This window comes from Microcebus murinus, chromosome 2, assembly GCF_040939455.1.
Source record: "Microcebus murinus isolate Inina chromosome 2, M.murinus_Inina_mat1.0, whole genome shotgun sequence".
In the NCBI taxonomy this organism is placed as follows: domain Eukaryota; kingdom Metazoa; phylum Chordata; class Mammalia; order Primates; family Cheirogaleidae; genus Microcebus; species Microcebus murinus.
The window spans coordinates 24,879,032-24,902,001 of record NC_134105.1 but is presented as its reverse complement, the minus strand read 5'-3'; the positions used below and the strand labels follow the sequence as shown (position 1 = coordinate 24,902,001).

At 52.2% G+C, this 22,970-nt stretch overlaps 1 protein-coding gene across 4 annotated transcripts in view; it reads left to right on the top strand.

Moving 5' to 3' along the window:
• Nucleotides 1-1,366: 1,366 nt before the first annotated feature.
• DLGAP3 (DLG associated protein 3) overlaps nucleotides 1,367-22,970 on the top strand; it is a 61,662-nt gene continuing 40,058 nt past the window's right edge. The window contains exons 1-2 of one of the 4 annotated variants that reach the window (XM_012765291.3): nucleotides 1,367-1,566; nucleotides 22,344-22,426. The gene's annotated coding sequence lies outside the window, so the exon portion shown is untranslated. Of the gene's footprint in view, nucleotides 1,567-3,350; nucleotides 5,485-7,174; nucleotides 8,157-21,839; nucleotides 22,128-22,343; nucleotides 22,427-22,970 lie in introns of those variants that run through there. The other 3 variants (XM_012765287.3, XM_012765292.3, XM_012765288.3) reach the window with 3 other exon arrangements.

Sequence of the window (22,970 nt, the reverse complement as noted above, 5' to 3'; positions counted from 1 at the left end):
AAGTACTTTCCAAGTCCCTTTATGTCATTTATGTAATGTGGCATATTTCAACATGTCCCTGCAGAAAGGAGGGTTGGGCTCCCAGTTCTAGCTCACTTGGGCCTGTGGCTTCTACTTTCTGTGCCTCAGTTTCCCCTTTATACAAGGAGGAAAGCGAGTGGCCCCAAAGAGATACAGAGAAGGGGGTTGTTGGGGGGTATTGAATCAGAACAACTCCAAGGTCTGTTCCTAGAGAGATGGATCGTCTTTCAAACCTCCCAAGCCCCCCAGCTCACCACCCCAAGCTTTTAAGACCAGAAAAGATAGAGGAAGAGGGCTTTAAGGATGCCCACTACCCTCCAACCCTAACTTTTTAGCGCCTAAGGCAGTGTTCCCTCACACCCACCCTGGAAAGTCGGAATCCAGAACCAACCCCTCCCCCACATCTTCAGCCCCTCCCCCTGCGGCTTCCCCAACGAGGCCCCCTCCCCCCTATTACAGCATTGCTCTGGGCGCCAGGACGGATTCAAGCCAGGGACTGCTGCAGTCAGCTCTCCGCCTCTCTGGGCTCCTGCAGCTTGTGTCCCGGCTCTGCAGCCTCGGGCTGTGCTTTGGACAGTCCCTTGTCCCTCCCCCACTCCGCCCCCGCATGTCACGACCCGTGCTTAGAGCCCAGAGGTGGGCGGGCACAGTGGGCGCGGGTGGGGGCCCCAGCCAAGGCTGCAGGTAGAGCGGGGTTCTCCCTCCACACGGGGATGCCTCGGCTGTGCAGACTGTGGGTGGGGGACGCCTGTCAGTGGCTCTGAGTCTGGGCACAGCGCCCCACCCTGGCAGGGGCCGGGGCAGAAGGGGGGTGCTCCTTGAACCCAGGCCAGGAGCTGAAGTCGGGAAGCAGACTGGGAAAACCCAAAGGAGAGTCTCCTAAGGGGACGTGCCTGGGGGGCTGTGTGTGACATTCAGGGTGTGACTGTGCCTCGGTGGGGCGCGAGACCTTGTCTGTGAGGCTGTGTGACTGGTCCCCAACCGCCCGCCTCTGGGCATGGGTCCCTGCGCCTAGGTCGGCTGCGCGTAGCCGTGACACTTTGTGCGCCTGTTCCTGGGTCCCCGGCGTACTCTGACCGGTGGTCCCCGGCGAGGGGAATCTTATTCGCACCCCTAAGCTGGGCCTCCCCAGCGCCGTCGCTCGGCGAGGTTGGCGCTCCTTGGGGACCTCGGCAGCCGTCCGCCGCCGCGACCTCGTCCCGCCCGGGTCCGGTGCGGGGGCGGGGAGCTCGGCCCCCCTCCCTCTCCCGGCTCCCGGCTCGGCCGCCCTGCGCGGGGGCGGGGGCGGGGGCGGAGCGCGCGGGCGGGATCCCCCCGCCTCCCCTTCCTGGTCCCCGGGAAATCCAGCCTCCGTGGCTTGGCCGCCTCCCGCTCCCGCGCCCGCTGCCGCTCCGCGCTCGCTCGGGGCTCCGCAGCCGGCGCGGCCCCTCCGCTGGGGGCTCCGCAGTGCCGGCCCCCGGTCCCTGCCCGCCTGCCGGCCGCCGCAGCGCCCCCGGCCCGGGCCGCCGGCACCATGTAACCCGGCTGGAGCCCGAGCCGGGCCAGGTAAGCCGCGTGGAGGGGTGGGGACCGGGCCGCGCTTGCTGCGCCCTCTGCAGCGCCCCCCAGCCTCGGCCGGGCTGCGGCCCCGGCGCCGCCCACGCCCCGGGCTCCGGCGGCCTCGCTCCGGCCCCAGGAGGGGGGAGGGGCTGGGCCTCTTCGGGCGCCCCTGCCCCAGCCCCGGCCTGGCTGCGTGGGCCTGACCCGAGGGGCGGGCGGGGGACCACGCGGACCGAGGCACCGAGGACCCACTCTCCCGGCCACGGCCGCGGGGCCGGCCCGCCCCGGCCCAGCCCTTGCCCGGCTGGAGGCTTGGGTCTGGGAGGGAGTAGCCAGCTGGTTGTGGGGGGAAGTCGTGGTGTTGGGGAGATCCGGAGAGAAGTTTCCTCTGCAGGTGTGTGAATGTGAGTGCGTGTCACTGTGTGCCCGTGGTGAGTGTGTGTGTGTGTCACCGTGTGAGTCTGTGGGTGACCGTGTGTGCCGGTGACTGTATGCAGTGTGTGTGTCACTGTGGGCGAGTGTGTGCGTGTGTGGGTGTGGAGAGTGTTCCTGTGCACGGATCTGTGGGCATGTGAGTGAATGAGTGTGCCTGTGCGTGTCTGTGCGAGGGTGTGTGTGCACGGATGTATGTGTGCCCGTGTGCTCGGGTCCCGGTATCTGTGCTGTCTGTGGCTGAGTGTGTGCTTGCGTGTGTGTTGGCTGTGTGCGAACATATCTGAGCAGAGTTCGCTCTGAATCACCCTCACCTGTGCTTTGTCTCCCCACACCCCTCAATTCCTGGTGGGACAGGGGACAGACAGGGAGATCAGACTTTTCAGAGGTCAGATCATCTCCCCCTCCTCAGGGACTCCTCATCTCTGACTCAGGCAAGAGCTTCACGGCACTCCCCACCTTGGTCTCCACTTCGCCTACCTCGGGGGTACCCTGTGTGATGCCACGGGTCGTGTCCTTCCTGCATGCCCAGGCCCCTGGTGGTGGCAGGGTCTGGAGTGAGCTAGAGAGTGTTTGCCCGTGTGTGCTGCTGCTTCTTGGGGCCTGGGAACTTGTGTCATCTCAGTAATGTTTCACCGAGGGCCCTTTAGAGACAGGAGCTGAAGAGGCCAGGTGGAAGTGTCTGCCCTGTTGTTAGTCATCCGAGCAGGTGGCTCTCTCCCAGACTCCCAAGCCCCAAATCTCCAAGTTCTGGGTCATTGGTTCAGCCCACTAGCTCCGGGTGGGTTTGTGCTAAGCTCTTTGAAGTAATAATAATTAAACCATGCCTTTATATTAGCCCAGGGTTTTTGAAAATGCTCCCCTCTCAACTCTTTCTTCTTATTTCCCCAACAGCCCTGGGGGAAGCAGGCAGGGCAGGTATCAGGTTAAGCTGTATGAAATTGTTAATATTCAACTTTTTTTTAAAATCTACAAAACCAGCAGTTTCACATGGTTCAACCTAATATACTGCCAATTTACAGATGAGAATGTTAAGGCTTGAGAGATGAATGGCATTTCCCACAACCACACATAGTCAGTAGTATAGAAAGACCCAGGTCTTTTGGTGACTTAAAGAATTTGGCTGGGCCAAGGTTAGAGAGTGGTACTTCCCTGCGTGCTCTTTCTGACCCTGGGGGCACTGCCCTCCACCTCCGCCTTCCCTGAGTGCTGGGGCTACTTCTGCATCTAGCTGCCAATGCCTAAGGGTGGGGGGGAGAAGAGAGGAGGGAGGGGAGGGAGAAGCTTCGTGAGTTGGCAGTGAATCAGGGTCTAAAAAGGGAGCTGGGAGGGCCATGGTGGCAGGTGTTTCTAAAAGGAACATGAACATTGGATGAACAGCCTCAGATACAGCCCCCGCACCCCCAGCCCCCACTGCCCCATTGATCTGGCAGGCAATGCCCACTGCATTTTGTGCCAGGGGGCTCATGTCCAAGGAGTAAGCTTGTATGTAGCTATAGAATGATGGCCAGGGGAGGAACTTTAGAATTGACTTGGTCCAATCTCTTAATTACAGATTGGGGCCTCTGAAGCCCAGAGAAGGGAGGAGACTTGCCCAAGGTCACACAGCAAATTTGTGGGTCTAGCTCAGGAACTTTCCAACCCTCCATGTTACCTTCTATTCCTGAACTCCCCCCACCCTATCAGAGCTGAGTCTATGGGATTTGGGGAAAAGAAATGAAGATTCAGTAAGCCTAAGGCTATAAATCCTTCAACCCGAAACCGGTTTCCAAAGAGAGGGAGCTACAGATGTTTCTGGGCAAGGCTATGGGCTTGTCTCGATTCCAGCTGAGGAGGGGCTGGAGCTGCTGCAGACTTCCCCAGACTTTCTTCTGTGTCGGTGCCTGCTTTCGGCGGCTGCCTGGCACCTAACATCATCTCTTCCAGCTGATGTTGAGGCTTGAGCTGGCAGAGCTCATTTTCCTTCATCCCACCCAGTTTCTGATGCATTTTGCCTCTAGCTGGACTGACAGTTCCTTACCTTATTGGATTCCCGATGGGTGGAGAAACTTCTGGGGCTTGTCTGATTTTTGAAGGGTCTGTAGTTACCCTTAAACACTTTCTAATGAAACCTTCCAAGAGTCCAAGGCAAACGATTGCCCCCATTTTACAGGTGGGGAGATTGAATTAAGTGAGGGGCCTCCTATTTGGTTGGTTTTTAGGTTCTTGAGGTGAGATAATGAAGGGAGCAAATGACAACAAAGGTTTTTGTCTAGAGGGGCTTCCCAAGACCCCTCTCAGGGTCTTACCATCCCTACGGCCAGGAAATCTTCCCAGATTCTGCTTTTATTCCCATTTGGTAGAGTCAAAGCTTTGTCTCTCAGTGGGGGTTGGAAGAACAGCTGCGTACCCTCTACTAAGCAAGCATTATGTCTTGGTTCCCTCTTCATCCACCCCCCTTCCAGTCTGAAGGCTGCTGGCTCAGCGGGCCTCCTGCCGTCTGGGGAGTCTGGGTTTGAGCTGGGGTGAGGTGGTGGCACCATCGTTATGGTAACAAGCTGCCAGCTCATCGTTGCTAATAACTTGTCAGGCCCCTGGGCTCAATGCAGCATCCCTTCCCACCAGCCCTTCTTCCCATGTCACAGACAGAAAAAGTGAGGCTCTGAGGGAGCGGCCTGGGAACAAGGGAGTCTGGGGAGGTGGGTGGTCTTGTCACTGGGTCTGGAGCTGGAGAGCTTGGCAGGGAGCTGGCTTGGGGGCTGGTTTACACATATGGTTACACGAGTTAGCATATGATTGCATGGGCTGTTGACATGTGAATACACATAGAACATGCTTGTGTAAACTTGTACATGCCAGCTGGCATGTACACAGGCAGACATGCTTCCAAGCATCAGAACATGCTTGTGCATGAATACTGCCTCTACCATCTGTACATAAGGCACCCAAGAAATCTGGGTTTGTGGGGGTGTCCAGGTATGTGGGTGGGGATCTGATCTTTTTCTGATGCAGCTTCAAAGTGTCTTGTTAACAAAGGGACAGAATGGTCCCAAGGTTCCTTCTTCTTCCTTCCAGTCAAGAGCTCAGTGTGGGAGTGGGCTGGGGATGGTATTGGGGGTCCAGGCTCCCAGCTCTCAAAAGCCCCTGCCTCTGTGCCCTTTGAGCTCAGGTAGCCCCTGCCCCCTCACTCTCTGTTCTTTCTCATCCTCTCTTCTTCCTGTGTGTAAATATTAAAGAGCTGAGCCTGCAGGGCTGATGTAGACATGGGGAGAGAATGAAATTAAAAAGGATTCCCTCGCCCCCATCCCGACACCCCCGCCCTGCAATCCCCCGCTCCTGTTTCCTCCCCTCTCCCCTCACCCCTCCCCTCACTCAGTGCTTCCACATGTCTCTCCTCCCCCCAGTCCAGATGGGAGCTGGCTCCTTCAGAAAGGGGGCTCAGAACAGGGTGTGGGGAGCTACCTCTTTCTGCCTCCCCCCACCACATCTGCCTACAGGGCTGGGAGCCCCCACGTGAGTATTTCTTTTATTTTGGGGGTGATGGTTAAGAAGAAAAGTGGTTTTTAGAACCAGCTGTGAGTGGCGTTGAGAGGCTCTGGGCTGAAAGGAGGTGGGTGGGGTCCTCTCTCTAGGCTTCCTCAGGGAAGCCCGGTGTCTGGGTTTCTTTTCTCTCTTGGGACAGAGAGGGAAATGGGGGGGTATCAGGTGCCCCCCCGGTGGATGAGAGAGATAGTGGGAGGGGCAGGGGGCGAGGGGCTTCTGTGCTACAGAGGTGTGTGGTGGGGTAAGCCTGCTCCTTCCTGGCGTCCTGGGTTTCTGGCTACCGGACCCAGGACGATCGCTGGGAACTGTCCCGGGTGCTGAACCGGAGTCGGTGGGGATTTGCTCCTTCGGAGCTGTCCCGAGTGCTGAATGAGGCTTCTTTCGGGCCAGATGGTAGAAAGGCGGCTGGGCAGTGGGTAGAGCTCACTAGAAAAATTCTCCCAAATGACCCACTTTCCAAGGGCAGAGTCCCTAGATGGAAATATAGAGTCTGGGGTCCTCCCTCTGGTTATAGGCCTCACCGTTATTAGTGGTATTTAGGAACCCTTTCCCAAAGGAGTCCCTCTCCCCTTTCCCTGTTTTGGTTCCCCCTTTCCTTTCCAAAGCTATCCTACTGTTAGTGTGGGGGTAGAGATGGAGAATGATATTGTGGCTGTGAGCTCTCTTCTCCTGGGATCGTTTTTAGCACAACAAGCTCAGAGGTACTGGTATCAACCTTTCTCCTACGAAGTCCCAGAAATTCAGGTTCAAGGTGGTTCTGGATTAAGAGAGGTTGGGTCTTGCTGGTTAGGCCTGGGGTGGATGGAGCTCAGGAGTTCAGGATTGAACTTGATTGACCACTTAGCATCCCCCTGTCCACCTATACTTTGGAATTTAGGGCAGGGGACACTGAAATATTCTGCAAGCCTGTCTTGTGCTCTGCCCATTCCCAACCCTAGCTTAGAGCAGCATTTGGGAGAGAGTTGGGGAGGAACATTTCCCAGCAAAGGATTCGAGGAGTGGGTGGGGTTGTTGAGTGCCATGGAAAAGAGAAGGAGGAGGCTACTGGAGACAGGGCAGTGAGAAAAGAAGAAGAACTGGGGGAGTAAAAAAAATATTCAAACTGGGGAGTGAGGTCTGGATTTCAATCCTCAGTTCCCTCAGATATCTTTTTCTTACTGGCATAGGGTCAGGGTCATATCAGCTATCTGGGGTCTTATGCGCTATCTTTGTAACCATGAAGGGAATAGGCACAGGAGTTATTTCTCCAGGTCCTTTCCCTTGTCATCCCAGGGGGATGAAAGCCAAATGTCAGGACATGCAGATGAGACTAGGGGAACAACAGGCAGGAGGGGTGGATGGCAGCTTCACCTCCGATCCCCAAGAGCACAATCAAATATTCAAATGGGATCCTTCTGGAGGGAGAGGAAGGAGAGGGTTTCCGGATAATGCTGGGCAAAAACTGGGTGTGGCAGGGAGTTCAAGAAAAGGGAGAGGTAACTGAGGACTCCAAACTGAACCAGTTCATCCCTTGCCAGATGTGACTTCTAGTTAGTAAGGAGCCCCTCACCCATCATGTTTTTGATGTAACTCATCAAGATTTCTCTCTTTTCTAGCTGCTTGGGAGGAGCTGAGTTTTCCTATGCTGTGGGTGCTGGGAGGTGGTGGGTGTGGGTGTGGGTGCCTGTTTGGGGAGGGGAGGTGTTTGTGCTCTACTCAGCTCCCTTGGTTACATAACAGCTTTGATAAGACTTTACTTTGGAGCTGCTGCTACTGCCTGAAGCAGTCACCCCTCCACCCCCACATGGAATGCTAGATGTCCACCCCCTTCTCCCTGGCCCCTTGGAGAGTCCTGCTATTCATGATCCAGTGTTCTAGCAGCTGCTTCCCTGCCAGGAGGTGTCTGCAGCTTGCTTCCCTGCTCTCTACCCAGCTCCTGTTTTTAAATACTTACTTCTTTTGTTATTTTGAGCCCAGGTCACCCTCTTTATATTTTTAAGCCTCGTGGTCTACCCTCTCCCTATGCAGGGCCCTCAGGCTAGGAAGGGAGGGGTTCACTGAACATCATGAAGCTGCCCTCTAGGGAAGAAGAGGGACATCCTAGAAGGTTTTAGGGCCCAGAGATAATTTCCTTACTGTTTCTTCCCCTGCCAATAACTGTTCTGGGGTTTGAGAGTGGTGGACTATACCCAGAGGTGCTGGGAGGAAAGACTCTGGATATTTCCCCTGCATTTCCTTTTTTTTTTTTAGAATTAAGGGGTTGTATATGTGGGGGAGCTGCCTCTTGGGTAGGAAGAGATGCACCTATTCCAAGGTGCATCTGTTCATTGTTACTCCCACCCAGGTTGCCTGAGGAAATATTGGTTTCTCCAGGAATGGGACAAGAAAATTATAGAGCCCTTTTTAAAAATGGATTTTTTTCTTTCTGAGAGTGGGTGGGCATAGGATGTGTCCAGGACTGGGATATATCCTATTGATATCAGGAACAACTTTTTAAATGAAGAAGTGGGAGACTAGCAAGAGGAGAGAGAAAATGCAAACTTGTGATATACTTGGAGAGAATATGGACTCCTGGCTTTGTGGACAGGATAGAAGCCGTGAGATGGCCTGGATATCTCTGCAGGACCTGTGACTCCGGTGCACGTGCATGTATATTTCTTCCTGTGAGTGGGCATATGACTGTGGATATGTATATAATTATGTGTGAATATGTTATGTGTGTGTGTGTATACGCACATTTATCTGTATAAGTGTGGACAAATGTGTACGTGTGTGTATGTATATATGACTAGGTATGAATCCATGTACATGTGTGACTTTGAAGGTGATTAATTAAACCTGTGTGTCTCTGTGTGTGTGTCTGATGTGCTTATCAAGTGATGCATATGTGTGAGTGTAAGCATGCATGTGAGCATGTATGTGGGGTACACATATATACACATGAATTAACAACCTATGAATATATGTACATAAATTGAATCATAATGTGAATAAATGAAAGAGAGGGAGAGAGACAGAGAGATTGATTCTGATGAATGTTGGGCTGCCCAAAAATTGTTTTCTTATTAGCTTGAACTTGATCCGCCCCAGTGCCTGTGGGTCTTCTCCAGAAAGTAGACTGTCTGAGGTCTCTCAAATTCTCATGTCCTCAGGAGCCAACTGTTCCCACCACCATCTATGTGAAGGGAGTTTGCTGAGGGAAATCCTATGCAGGCCTTGGGGGCAGCTGAGTGAGAGATCCAGGCTCAAGGCTGTTTGGATGCTGTGGTGCTCAGGGTATATGTGGGGACTGAAACACTGGTGTTACTAATGCAGTTTCAACAATCAAGAAGTTTGGCTTAGTGGATCAAAGTGGTATGGGATATAAGGGAGACCCAGGTGTGTGTGCATAAGCTTCACACATATGGGACATGTGGCAATACATGTATACATGTATATGTATATATTACCTGTCTGCACCATAATATGCATATATCAACATAGGTCCACTTACTAATATGTACATACATGAAAAATATCTATGGAAGTGTATATACCAACACAGGGGTTCGTCACTGTGCACATATATGCTAATAAACATGTGTATGTGAACAGAGTATATAGAAATACGTGGGCATATGCTAACACTGCCCTGATTGCACCCCGTGGCCATATATCTGTGCACCTCACTTGCCCAGGTTAACAACAGCCTGCAAACAATCACTTCCCCATCACTGTGCTTTGCCCAATGCAACTGTTCGTTCAGCCTGTGTTTGTTTTATGCCTATAATGTGCCATGTGCTGTGCTAGACACTAGGGACGGCCCTTGACCTCAGGAAGCTTATACTCCAGAGAGGGCGAAAGACCTGGAGCCAAGTAAGGAGGGTGTTGAGGAAGGTTGATGCATATAAGTATTCATGGGGGGCAGTGGGGACCTAAAGAGGGCGAGGTTTGTTCTGGAGTAGGCAAGAGAGAGGTTTGATCCATAGGAGGGGAGCCCTTTGAGCTGAGCCTTAAAAATTGAACAGGTGTTTACCAAGTTGGCAACTATGGCAAAAGGTATTTCAGTGACAGGAAATGTCCTAAATGGTCTTCCTGCTTCTACCCTTGCTATTCCCACCTCCTTAGACTGTCCCCTAAAAAGCAGCCAGAGTGAGGTGAAATTTTGCCTTTCCGATGGCTTTCCATTTCACCTGGAGTGAAGTCCAAGGTGCCCAGTGGGGCCTGGGTGACGTGAGTGCTGTGTGTGAAACAGCCCCCAATCTCCTTCCTGGTCTCAGGGACCACTCCTACGCGGGCTTCCTTTCTGTTCCATGAAGAGCACAGTCCCACCTTGAGGCTGTTGCACTTGCGTTTTCCCTCTGTCTGAAATGCTCTTCTCCCAGATATCCAGGCAACTCGCTCCCTCACCGTATTCAGGTCTTTGCCCAAAAGTCACATTTTCAGAGAGGGCTCCCCAGTAGCCTATCTTAAATATCCGTTTGTCATTCTGTCTCCTCACCCACTTTATTATTATGTTTATTTCAGTACTCACCACCACCATTATTTCGGGTATTTGTTTATCATCTCTCCTTCTGCACCAGAGTATTGACTTCATGAGAATGAGAGCTTCATCTGTTTTCGTTCATTGCCGTATCTATCTGGCTTGGAGTAGGCACTCCATACATATTTGTTGAATGAACATATTTTAGATAGCTGGCAGCCAGTGAGGAGAGAGGATCAAGGTGGAACAAGATGCAAGGCCGGGAGACCTGTTGTAATAGCTCTGGTGAGATATTAGGATGACTTAGAACAGCAGCAGTAGAAGTGGAGAAAGGAGATCAGTGTACAAACACATGCATGGACACACACATGCATGTGCACATATATATTTTAGCCAGATTTGCTGTCTTGGTAGGGGAAGGCTAAGGAGGAAAGCAAAAGTGTCTTTTTGGGCACATGTGGTATGTATGTCATGAACAGCCCACGACAAGCTGGACACCCTCCAGCTAACCCTGACTACCATTCTCCCTGTTGTGTCTTCTCACCACCATGCCACGTATGCCCACCCCTGCCAGCCAGGGGTCTCTGTGGTCCCATTCCGTCAGTGATGCAGGGCACCTGCCTTAGGGAACATGATTTGGGAGCAGCGTCCTGAACAGTGGGAACGGTCTTAAGAAGTTCGAGCCACAGACAGAGACTTAGAGACTCTCAGAGAGAGACACGTGGACCGAGAGAGCAGAGGGAGAAGAGAAATGACTGCGGAGAGCTCAGAGCAGGGGCGCCCAGGCATGGCCAAGACTCCCTGAAGCCAGATGTGTGGGAACAGGACAGCACCCTTGGGCAGCTTCTGCTGTCTGTCCCACCTCTCCCCTCCCTCCCTTTCTCTCCTGCTCCATTCCAGGTCCTCTCCCCTGTCCCCTGGTGCTGTGGGTGCCTTAGCCAAGCTTGGGCTTAGGAGTTACTGGTCCCCCCAGGCTGTGGTGTGAATTCAGGTATGTGGGGAGACCCAGAGAAAGGGGTCCCCATAAGACAGTTTGGGGGTAGGCAGTGGGGGAGGAATTTCTCTGAGAGTGTCCACTTTGGTTGTTTTCCTTTCTCCCAAGAGAGCATGGAGACTCGAGCTTGTGTTGCAGAGTGAGAAACTGAGGTTAAACCTCAGGCAGGACCAATCAGCTGCGGGTGTGAAGGGACTGCGGCACAGGATGCGGGAAAGCTGGGAGGACAGCTGGGGGTAAAAGGAGGACGAAGTGGGAGTTGTGGGTTCCCCCCACCCCATGCTGCTCCCTGACCTCTGGTGGCAGGGAGAGGTCAAGGCCTGCTAGCCTCTTTGAGAGTTCCTTGCCGGACCCCCAAGCCTGGGGCTGGGCTGCTTTATTCCCAAGGCCACTGATACAGCCTCTTCCAGGTTCTGGGGTGTAGGGGGCCATTCGCCTCTCTCCCTGCTCATCTGGGCAAGGGGCCGGGGTGCTGCCGCTGCTCCCCTCCCACCTGGGCTGTGAGCATGGGGGTTGGGCCAGAACAGCCGCCAGAGCCGCCCACCTGCCCGCGGTGTCATGGCAACGCCTCTGCCCACGTGGACGATGAGGAAAGGGAGGAGAAGAGAAGAGAGGAGGCATCACAGCAGACGTGAGGATGGGAGGGGGATCCTCAGGGTCCTCCGTGCTGGACCCCCACCCTCTAGCTTGGCCTGACCCCAGCTCGGCTCACCCCAAGGCCCCCCAGGGCAGGGTGGGGCTGGTGTTCCAGCCCTGGCCTCAGAGTGTGCATGTCCTTGGGTGTCCTGAGTAATGATGACCTTGGCCCCCTGCTCTGCGGGGCCCTGGCCAGGGTCCCGGGGGACATGGGGCTTTGGCATGTGCAGGCCTCTCCTTCCCCACCCGCAAGTCGGGGATGGTGCCTGGGGCTGAGGGGATAAGAGCCCGACCTACTTCTCCATTTTCTCACTATTTTTCAAAAGGAAAATGACCCACTTTTCAGCCAATAGGACTGGGGCCTGTTCCCAGGCTGATTCCCTGAGCCCCCCTGCCCAGGCCTCTGCCCCATCCTCAGCCTGTTAGCCACGTGCTGGACCCACTTCCTAAAGGGCAGCAGGTGAACCCGAGTGGAGGGGCCCTGCCCTGCCATCGTGCCCGGCTGGGGGAGCAGCCTGTGCTCTGTGGGGCAGGGGTGGGCCGAGGCCCGACTGGTCCCACGTGTGCTCCGCTTTGAGCAGACCCCGTTGTCCGCTGCAGTCCTGGGCACTTTCAGTGTCTCCATATACTCCCAGGATGCATCTCGAGGAGGGGCAGGGAGGGCTCCTAGGATTGGGAGGAGGATTGCACCCCTCCTCTCACCTTGTTTCAGTGGGAAGTGGCCGTCTTCCCAGGCCACACTATTCCATGTGGAGGGGAGAGTCTGTGGGAGTGGAGAGCCGTGTCTGTCTGTCTGTCTGCCTGCCTGCCGGCCAGAGTTCTTCCCAGAGCACCCTCCTAGAGGGTTCTGTCTGTGCCTCTCTTTCCAAGCCCCTCCCCCTGTCTGGGATATTGGTCTGGGCCTCAGAGCCCCCTCCCTCCCTCAGCTATATTGGCCTGGGCTGACTTGGGGGGTGATTAGGGATTTAATTATTTAGTTTCTCCAGCTCAGTAGATTAATTCCATCCATCACAGGCAAGCTGAGCCTTCCTTCCCTCCCTGGACTGCCTGGCCAGCCCCAGAGAAATGGAGCATCATTGCTCACCTGGGCCTAGTACTGGATCTGGGAACAATGGATAAAGTCCTTATTGGGGGAGGATGTGGTGTATGACACTGAGCAGATGTGGGTGCCTAAGTGCTGTGAAATGCACATGCATATCTGTCATGTGGGGATGAACATGTGAACATGTATTTAAGGTCTTGTAGCTGTGCAGCGTCTATGCACATGAGTATCAATATCTATTGGGTAACAGTGCACATGTGTATGAACACTGTGAAGACAAGTTTGTGTGTATCTGTGTGTATTATGTGACCATGACTAGGTATGTGAGGACAGATGCCATGTAAGTTGTGTGTGGATGGCTGCGTGGCTATGTAATTAGTCTCTGGATGAACATGAGTGTTAATTTGTGAATGAGCAGTCTTGGGGACATGTATGGCAAGTGTGAGGGAGAGGGAGCAGAGATGGAGGTTTCCTGAGGCTGAGAGATGAGTCGGGGCACCCTGGACTCCACCTGCTGGCCTCATCAGCCCAGTGTGGTCAGGGAGACATGGCACTTTAGACGTACTCTGCTCACTGGGGCTTGGTCTCCTAGAGGTTGAGAGTGTCAGGCCTGGACTCAGACCTAGATTCAAATCCTTCTTTCACCACCCGTGTGACCTTGGGCAATTTTTTTTATCTTTCTAAGCCTCAGTTTCCTCATCCGTAAAATGGGAGTAACAATAGTACCTACTGCAAAGAATAGTTTTGAGGGTTATACGAGGAAATGTATCTTTAAAGTGCTTAATACCAGGCCTGTGTGGTTGTAGGCTTTCAGAGAGCCAAACCTTAGACTTCAGAGTCGAAAGGCCCCACAGGTTGTCTGGTCTGAAATGTGTTCAGTGCTTGAATCCACTCTGTACCATCCTGCAGAGTGGTCGTCCAGCCTCTGGTTGCATGCCTCCCTGAACAGGACACTCTTTAGGAAAACCACATCGCTCTGGACTGGCTTTGCCTGCTGGGCAGTTCTGGTCCAGCTGCAGGGAGTCATTGCCCTCTTGCGTTTTCCCGTTTCTCCCCCTTTCCCCATGCCTCAGCTGTGGGGTACTACTTGAGGGCTCAGTCGCTGACCCTGAACTCATTGAACACCTGCTGTATGCCCTGTTTGGCCATACAGAGATAGATCACGTGAATCCTGGCCTTCGAGGAGCTCACAGCCTGCAAATAACTATTGACCCCACAGTGCTAAATACAGATAAGGGACCCCAAAGGCGGTAGCAGCTGCTGTGTCCTGGCATGGACGGGAAGGGCACTCTTAGGGAAGGCTTCGTGGAAGAGAGTACACCTGAGCTGCCTCAGAGGGTAAAGCTGGGAGCACACGTCATCCATATGAAGGGATCTTGCAGTCTGTGCAGCCTCTTCTCTGCATGTGCTCTGTCCCTAGCTCCCAGCTGTCTTTTCTCCTCCTGAGCCCAGAAATCCAGAGAGGAGAGCAGAGGCTTAGATATCCCTGTGTCTGGGACAGGGGCAGGAAGAGCTGAGTGGTGGGAGACACCACTATGTGAGCCCCACAGTCAGCCAAGCAACCAGCCTTCCTGGGGCCCTGTGGGGCCCAGGTGTGTGCTTGACTCCCCTGTGGGAGGGACCCAAAAGGTGCTGGAAGCTCCTGTCCCAGCTCACAGAGATAGCTTTCAGGACAGTGTGCTAACCCAGGAAGCAGTTCTAAACTCTGGACCCCATAAGGGGACCAGACACCTAGGCCAGTGGGTAGGAAAGGCTATGGGCCTGGCCTGGCTGAGCAGCTTCTATCCAACAGTCCCCTGCCATGGGCTTGAACTTCCACCTCTTGTTTTCTAGTGGCAGGCTCAGGTGTGGCACACCCTGGAGGCCAGGACAATACCAGGCCAAATCACATATAGATTGAAGAAGGCACTAGGGTGCTATTGCCATGGATAGATCAGCTAAGTCACTCATTGCCATAACCTAAGGAGGGAGGTTTTGTTATCACTATTTTATAGATGATAATACTGAGGCTCAGATAAATAAAACAAGTTGTTCATGATCATGCAGGTAGGTTGTGATATAATGGATGGAGGTGGATGACTGTCTCTCCAATACCCAGCTGTGAGGTCTCTGGGCTTTCCCTTCCAGATCCTTGGACTTGGACAAGAGACCAAGCCCTGGCTGCTGGGGTTTGTGGGGGTCTGTGAATCAAGGGCCTCTGATCTTCTTAGATGCCACCATCCTTGGCCACCAGGGCTGCTTTACAGTGTTCTGTATGCTCAAGCTATGGGAGGTCTTCATAAGGAGCCCAGGCAAACAGAAATTTCTAGGTGTATGAACAAATGCATTTTCAGACTACTCCTTTCTGATCCCAACTGAAGTCTGGTATGGCTACAGCCTCTGCCCAAAGCTGTCTGAGAAACCCCTTCGGTGCCCCTGTTTCTAGGTCTCATGCATTTAAGTGGTTTCTTCCTAGTTAGCAAAAGCTAACACTCAGCACTGTGTCAGGCATTTTACCTGCATTATCACAATCCTCGTGACATCACCATGAGAAAGGGACTATTCTTGCCCTGTTTGAAAATGGGGAAACTGAACTTGAGATAGATGAAGGGACTTCCTTAAAGCTACACGTCTAGTAAGTGGTGGGCCTGGGATAAGAACTCAGTTTGGCCCAAGACACAGAAGCCACAGTCTGTGTCACCACCTGCCCCTAAGTGGGGTCCTGTGGAAATTCTGGTCTGGGCGTCCTCCCTCTCAGTAGACAGCCTTCCCCACAGAAGGCTCCTGGGGACCTTCAGGAGGGGGAGAGGGGAAAGTGGACGTGACAAGGCAGCACAGCCTGAGAACTGGCCCAGTTGACAGAAAGGGAAGAGAGCTGAGAATGAGCCGGAAGCAGCTGGCCGTGGCTGCAATTAGGGGGTAGGAGCGGGTGAGGCTGATCAGGCTGACTCGTGTCTCAAAGGGCCTTTGGCAGCCCTGGAGAAGGAGGAAGTCCAAACTTTGCTTCCAGTGCCTGTTGGGTACATGGGCCCCTGGGAAAGGATGGGGGACCCAGTAAGTCTGGGTGAAGAGACCTACTTGGGAGGCGGTGGGCCCGAGGCCTGCTCCTGCAGCTCAGCCTTGAGACCCCCTCCTCTCAGCCTCCTTCTTTCTCTCTGCAGTGTGGGGAGGGTCACCTTTTCCCTTTTTCCTCCTCCTTCCCCCTACACTGCCTTTCCTAAACTATGCAGAGAGGGACATGGGGGGAGAACTAGATGTGGCTGGAACAGAGCCATCTTTACCTGCCACTCGAAGAGGCTAGAAGAGCATGATGACCAAGGCTGGGTTTGGAGGCTGGATTTCTAATACCAAGTCCTCCAGAGCTCTCCAGAGCATTTAGAAGGAAAAGGGTGGGCTTTCTGTGGGCTGTTGTGCACAGGAGCAGAGTAGATGGGGGCAGCAAGGGAAGACATTCATTCATGTAAAAAATAAATATTTTTCCCGCACCTGTTAGTTCCAGGCAGTGTTTTAGACACTCCAAATACTGCAGCTTGCAAGACAGACACAGCCCTTGCCCTTTTGAAGTTTATGTTCTACTAAGGGGAGATATACTATAAACATGTAATAGACAAAGAAAATAATTTCCAAGGGCAATAAATGCTGTGAGTGCAACAAAACAGGGTGATAGAGGGCGTACCCAGGGTTGAGGCTCAACTTTAGTTAAAGTGAGTGGTCAGGGGAGGCGTCTCTGAGTTGAGCCCCAAAAGATGAGCCAGAGGAAGCCATGGGAATATCTGGGGCAGAGTGTTCCAGCAGCGAGAACATCAAGTGCAAAGCCCCCTGAGGTGGGATTTTCAAAGAGATTATAGGTAGTGTGGGTTATTCACAGGCTGAGCACTGTCCAATGGGTCAGGAGATGGATTTAGACTTGTATCTGCCTAAATGTCACGAGTGTTTTGGAGCTATAAACCCATTTTCTGTAAAATTCCTGCCCTGAGCCCTTGGAAGAGTTGATTAAATAAGGTAATAAAGGTCAATGAATAAGATCATAAACCCCCTTCCTTCCATTAGGTTCCTTCTGTATTTTCTGGGGCAGTGAGGGTAGGAAAAGGAGGATTTTCTTGGGGTCTTAGGGAATGGGGTTGGGCACAAGGCATGCTGAGTCTTCAGCTACAGGGCTGGGTAGTGGGATGGAGGGAGGCCAGGGACTAGGGCACCAGCCCAGCCATAGAGATTCTGCCAAGGGCAAAGCCAGTGTCACATTGCTCAGGGGGGGCTCAGGCAGAACCGGATGCAGGAAGAGGGGAGGGGCCGGGGGAGGAATGCCTGTCCGTGGGTCAAGGTGAATAATCAGGAGTGTGAGCTGCAGGTCAGAAGCTCTGTGTAGGGCTCCCATTGTCTCCCCTATTCACAGTGCACGCACGGCCTCAGCTACCCAAGCTGCTGGCAGGTCAGGGGGTGGTGCAGGGCTGGACAGAGAAACTGAGGTAGAATCCTGGCCCTGCTGGTTCGGACAACACAGGGAGGGGGGCAGGGTAGGCAAAGCCTGAAACTTTGAGACCCTAAGGATGCACATGGCTCAGAGGAGCTCAGGCTGACAGCAGCAAGATGAATTCTAGGCCCCGCTTGCTGTCAGTTCTGCTGTGTTGGAACCAGTGTGGGTGCGGCTTCATAGGCTCCATGAGGAGACTGGACAGGGCTGACCCCAAGCAAGAGGGCAGCTGTACCCTTTTGCTGTTATCTAGACCATCATGTCCAGCTTGTAGCTCTCCCAGACAGCTTCCTGGGGAAGGAGCGAATCAGCTAATATTTGATTTTTGAAATCTTTATCTTTGCCCAAGGCATCACTTTGTGTCAACCTCTGAGAGACTGGCCTTTGTCAAACACACCTGGATCCCTGGGTGCCCAGATGTGGACAGTCTTGAGGAAGAACTACTTATCTTTTCCCCAGCTGAGTACCTCTGGTCTTAGATGGTTGTCTGGAGAGATTAAGTGACCTCCCCAAGGTTACACTGTAAGCCAACGGAGGAAATAATGAAAATGAAAGTACAAATAATGATAGCTACCTTTATTGAGTATTTACCATGTGCCAGGTACAGTGCTAAGGGATTTACATACTTTACCTTGTAACCATCACATCATTAGAACCTTTATTGATGGCTCTAATATTATCCCCACTTTACAGATGAGAAAACAGGTTAAGAGAGGAGAATCACTTGCCCAGGTATCCATATCTAGTAAGTGAGGGACTCACTATTTGAGTCCAGATAGTCTGATGTAAGAGTCCACACCAATAACTGCTTTGATCCAGGGAGTTGCCTACGTCTCACGAAAGGAAAACCAACGGGTTTGTCTGGGCAGGGCCCTGGGGAGAGGGAGAGAAAACACTCTGACTCCTTCCTGGGCAGCCCTTTTCCTTCCCCCACTTTCCATTCTTTTTCTGGAAGGTAATTGCTTGGGGCAGTGACAACCTCCTGGCGAATTACACAGCTGGTTTCCCAGTGAGATTTGTAACAACAACCCCGCCAGCCTGGCAGCCCCCAGCAAGTTCCGGTTTAAGAAACTAATTGCTGGATTGTGTAGTTGGTGCTAAATTGGGTAATTTCTTGGTGACGGCATCTGTGCCACTTCTTCCATTCCCAGATAGATTTGAGCTGCATCAGAGAAGAATTTGTCACACACAGCACCCTCCTGGACTCCTTCACTCCCCACTTCCCAGCCAGTCCACAGGCAGTTGCAAAAGTGGCTGCTTCCCTTGGCCCAGAGGTTTGCCATCTGGGCAGCCCTCTAGGTCCTGGAGTCGTGGATAGATGACTTAGTGCAGTGAAAGGGGAAAATAACACCAGCACCCAGAGTTGTCACAAGGCTTCTGGGAGCATCCTTTATTCTGTACTTATATGCCCTTGGACTTGGTATAAACTGCGTGCTCACTGTACAGAGGAAAAGGTTAAACCATATTCTGATTAGCTCTGGAGGCCGTGATATGTGTGAGGTGTTTTTATTCGTTTGCTTTTTTGTTTTTCTCTTAAAAACAGAGACCAGATTCACTTTCATTACTGTGTTCATTTCAGAATGGCATTTAAATAAGTTTGACTTCACTGGGCTGGCAGTGCAGATAGGAGAAAAGCTAAGGCTTTGGAGTCAGGCAACACTGGATTTGACTTCTGGCTTTGACACCAGCTCAGTGTGACCTTGGGCAGGTCACTTAGCCTCTCCAAGCCTCAGTTTCTTCTTCGGTAAGTTGGGAGGAGCTAATATTATCTATACTTTGGAATATCAGAGGTGAAAGGATCTTGTTCTTTGTAGGAGCATATTCACTCAACAAACACCTGCCCTATGCTAAGCATTGTTATAGGGACTGGGGAGAATGCAGTGAATGAGATGGATAAAATCCCCGCACTTACGTCGAGCTTCCATTCTAGTGGGAGAGACACACAGTCTTGGAATCACACACATTTAAAATGGTAATGATTTAAGAGCCAGGTACATGGTGCCTTGAGAGCAAACAGCAGGGGCATCTGACCTAGTCAGGGAGGCCAGAGAAAGCTTCCTGGAGGAAGAACCAACTGGGCCGAGATCTGAAGGGTGTGTAGGAGTTAGCAAGGCAGAGGTGGGTGGGAAAAGCTGTCCCAACAGGGGGAATAGGCCCCGTGATGCGAGGGATCATGGGACTGACAAAAGACTGGCCTGGCTGCGGCAGAGAAGGCAAGGGGAGCATGGTGTGAGAGGATGTAGGAAAGGTAGGAAGGGCCAGACCCCGCGGGCCTTGTTGGACTGGTTAAGGCATTTTATCCTAAGAACATCAATGAACCAGTGAAGAGTTTTAAGCAGAGAAGTGACATGATCAGATTTGCATTTCCAAATGATCATCTGGATGGGAGCAGGGGGAGAACGGAAACAGGGAGACCAGTGAGGAGACTGTTGCAGACAAACAGGCAGGAGACGATGTTCTGAGGGACAGTTGGATTCATTAGCAGTGCTTTCTGCTGCAAATACCACAGTAAATCTGGCCAACAGTGCTTTAAATGAGACTTTCTTTCCTCATCACGTTTAGGCCTGAAGAAAGGCCACTGCTTGTTTTGGTTCTGTGGCTCAATGATGCCAGGCAGGATGACATCTCTGCAGTTCTCCAGGCTGTTCCCTCATGGTGGCCATGCAGCTGCCCTAGCTCTGGCCATCGTGGTTGTATTTAAGCCAAAAGGAAGGGGAGAAAGGGTGGCACTTACAAGCTTCACCCCTTTGGTCACAAAGGCAAACTCTTTCCCAGAAACCCTCATCATATTTTTAAGTGTATGTCTTTAGCCAAAACTGAATCATGTGGTCTCTATTTACAAGGGAGGCTGGGAAAGGAAAAAGGAGGTTGGGAATGAGTTTTAGCAAGTTACCAAAGAATGATTTGGTGGATTTGGAAATAAATGGACACATCTATTCTTTAGGGAGAAAAATCCATAGACATTTGGTGGTGGATGGGATTATTAGTCCCCTCCTCACCTGTTTTTCCTTCTCATTGATTGTGTGTGGTCATGAGGTGGGAAAAGGGGGTGGAGAAATGGGATTGTAAAGCATAATATATAAGAGGAAGCCAGTCATTAGCTAAACCTTTTCCTTAGGAAATTCATAGCTCAGATATCCTTTGCCTCCAGTCATTTGGATTTGATTATTTTGCTTATTATTTGGATACTGGGGATTTTGGAAATCCAAAAGAAGCCTTCACCTGAGGTATTATTATATCCATTGTGTAATCTTTTGGAGTTTATAAAAATGGTTTCATATGCATTTTATTATTCAGTATTCATTGAAGTCCTGGCAGATATGTGAGCAGGTATCATTAGGCTTAGAGAGGGTAGGGCGCTTGTCTGGTGTCACATCCCCTCTGGTCTCAGAGCCTCTGCTTTTCCACTAGACAGTGCTGCCCTAAGAGAGTCGGGGTGGTCGAAGGTGGGGTGCCTGGAGATCAGCAATGATGGGGGCCCACCTCCTCTGAGATTAGAGCTGGGAGAACATGGATTGACGTCAAAGAGACCGAAGTTCGAGAAGATCTTGGTGAAAGCTCAGTGGTTTGGCAGCAAGCAGTACCTCTATGAAGCGGGGGATAGAGGGTCACCTGGGAATGTCCACCGCTGGGAAGTCCAGTGAGGTTCCAGCTTGATGTGACCACAAACAAAGCAAATAGGATGGTCTGGGCTTCTGCCAAAGTGGTGTTTTGCACTGTGAGCCTCAGACACAGGTCCTCCCTGGGACAGGAAGAGGAGCATGCCATGGATGAAAGGCCAGGTCATCAGAGCTTCTTTCCAAGGTGGGGAGATGCTTCTAGGTGCTTTTCCAACAACTATTGGAGAGGCCATCTTGGTCTAAAGTCCCCTCTTTCCCAAGAGAAGGGCAATGAAGGAGAAGAATTGTCATCTAGAGCCAGGCAGTTGCTATCTGTGAGGTCATCCCATTCTGTCTCCAGACAAGATAACCAATAGCTTCTTCTGTTCAGGCCGGGGTTGGCCACGGGGTGGGCCCATCTCACCCTCTCCTCTATGGAAGATTCCCAGGAGACTCCACAATCTTCTTCATTGTCTCATATCCTTTAGGGTCAGGAAGTTCTTCCTGATGTCTGACTGTGTCTCTTCCACTACTATTAATCATGCTTGCAAAGCTAGCGCTTCTTCCTGACATCCCCATGTCTAATAATGGCATCATTAGTCTTCTAGTCACGGCTGCTGCAAACTTCAGAGTCGTCTTTCTTTCTGGCTCTCTCTTTCCTCTTCCCACTGTTTGCCAAACCCCACCTATCCGCTGGCTCTCTCCCAGCCCACCCCTCAGAATTCCCTTCTGCTTTGTGCTTGCTCTTTCCCCTTCTGCACCACCTTTGTCTGTGGAACACACAGCCATCCTGTACTTCATCTCAAACACTGTCTTCTCTGGGAAGTTCTGCTTGATTCCCCGCTGTTGAATCTGATCTCATCCAGCACAGTTGTTTATTCACCTACTTAGTGAACATTTATTAAGGACCTGCTCTGGGCAGAGCCCTGAGTGAGCTGCTGGAGATTTAGAGATGAGCAGGACTTGGTTCCTATCCTTCAGGAAACCACATTCTAGTTGGGGAGACAGAAACTGAAACAGACCATTTTAGTGCAGTGTGATAGCTGCTTTCATGGGGACACCCAGGGTGTTATAAAAGCCCAATAGAGAGGCATTACCCAGAATAAGAGTACAGAAAGTCTTCAAGGGAGGGTGGGGCTTAGTATGAGTAAGTGTTAGCCAGGGGGAGGGCTTGGGGGTGGATGAAAGGAGATTCTAGGTGGAGGGAACAGCTTGTGCAAAAATACAGCTGCCTGAAATAACTCTGTCACGTGAGAAGTTGTTCCCCTATTAGACTATAAACCCCTTGAGGACAGGGACCACACTTAAATCACCTCTATACGCTTCTCACTCAGAGTCTTGCTTATGGTAGCTGCTCAACAAATGTTTATGGAATGGAATCATATTTGAGGGCAATGAAAATGCAGTGGCTCAGCACCATGGACAGATCACACAGACACCTGCAGTTGGAGGTAGTCCAACCTGTACGCTCATTTGCATGTATTTGCATAATGAAGCCAACTTCATTCCCCTGGGGGTCCAAAGGCTCTGCATCATGGGGGATCCAATCAGTCCTGGTTTGGGGGGTTGGGAAGGGAAACTGTCAAGGCCAGAGACTCTGAGACATCTCAGGACTCTGAGAGAATCCCTTTCCCCCCTTTCCTTACCATCCTTTTCTTTTCTGTTAGGAGCCAGTGGTCCTGAGCCTTCTAAAGTTAGGATTCTGCCTGGCGGTGAGGATCCTGACATCAAGGATGGGACACCGCGGATGGTGAGTGATGGGAGAGTCTAAGAGATGGGGATTAGACTCAGGTTCTCAAATCACAATAACTTGGGTTTGAATCTTGATTCAAAGTGACTCATCCACTTACCGGCTTTGTGACCTCACCATTTGGAGCTCAATTTTCTCATGGGTAAGTGTGGATAATATCTACCTTACAGGATTTCAGCGAGATTAGAGAATATTAGGTATGCATGGTATCTGGTACATAGCAAGTGCTCGGGAAATAGTAGGAGATGAGCTGTGAGCAGGATCTGGAGGCAGCCTGAAACAGGGTGGGTGTGGGGAGGTGGCGGTGGGGAGAAAGGGAGAATGAGTGTCGGAGGTGCTACTGTCTGGAGTCTTTGAGGCTGTCATCCCCTCCTAGTCAGCAGATGGCCCAGGAGCCTGGTCTGGGATGAGCGAGGGCGCCGTCTGCCAGCTCCTCTGTCCCTGTCCCTCCTGCTGTCACCCCCTCCTGCCGTAGCTCCTGTCCTGGCAGCTCCTGGAGTCCTGATTGGAGGCAGCTCTTGCTGAGAGCTGACCTCTCTGTCCT